The sequence below is a fragment of the Nicotiana sylvestris genome, chromosome 5 (assembly GCF_000393655.2).
Source record: "Nicotiana sylvestris chromosome 5, ASM39365v2, whole genome shotgun sequence".
Lineage (NCBI taxonomy): Eukaryota > Viridiplantae > Streptophyta > Magnoliopsida > Solanales > Solanaceae > Nicotiana > Nicotiana sylvestris.
The window spans coordinates 953,682-954,801 of NC_091061.1; positions in this window are offsets into that span (position 1 = coordinate 953,682).

Below are 1,120 nucleotides of genomic sequence, written 5' to 3' on the forward strand. Positions count from 1 at the left end.
GTGAAATTTGCTAAACGGCCCAACTCGAAATCTAAGTATTCAATTAAACATTTATTGAGAGCCCCGCAATTTGTGCATTTTATTGGGCGAGGCTCATCTCATTTATTTTAAAAGGACAATCCTAAAATGCCTATATTTTTCTCTATTAAATTTGTCTCTACAAAATGAAAGAGAAAATGTTTTAATTTATTTACATGCTTGAGTTGTTATAGTTGGGTTTCGAATATGATTCATAAAATCTGAAAATGATGCAATCAGGATAGTCCGTTGCCAATGCTGGCCCAGGCCCAACGTGTATGACATAAAACTGGACCTGGGCCATCTTATTCACATGTTACTACCTAGTTACATTATACTAGACATGTTCACAGTTTGTCAAATTAAAAAAAAACTTGGCAATCTAATTTTAATCCTAGACCATTTACATGCTGAAATTGACCAATAGTATTTAACTAAACAATATTCCTACAAGTTCCGAAATGGTCTATTCATTTAATGAACTAACTGTTGAATGTTTTAAGAATAGTCTAAATCAGCTAACATGCTTTTTGAGACATGATAATCATCCAACAATAACGAATTAACTAGACAGAGTTACTACACCATTTATTTATTTTTTAGGCAATACATAGATAGTTCGTCCGTTAAGCTATCGTCAGATGTTCCACTATATATATTAAACAGCTACATGATTCTGATTAGAGTAAGCTAAATAATTTATATATACAAATAAAATTCAGAATATAATTAAAATAAATTCAGAACTTCAACTCTTCATTTCGTATTCATGCTTCATGTTTCAGTTTACAGTAACCAGCGTGTCAGTTGTGTACCTGATATTGGAAGCAAAAGAAAAGGGAGATCAGCAGAAATTCAGTAGCATACAACAACAGCAACACCCAGCAACGAGAAACCAGTAACAGATTTTAAAATCAAGATAAAAATCCAGAAACACCGACAACAATCAACGGACAGAAGCCAAGGGAATCTTTTCAGAAGACTAATTAATGTTCAACCCTTAATTTCTGAATCCGTATATCAGAATATTTAGATTGTATATCAGGTGTATACTACTCTCTCTTTTAATTTCAAGAATGTTTTTATTTGTATTTTTGGAAGT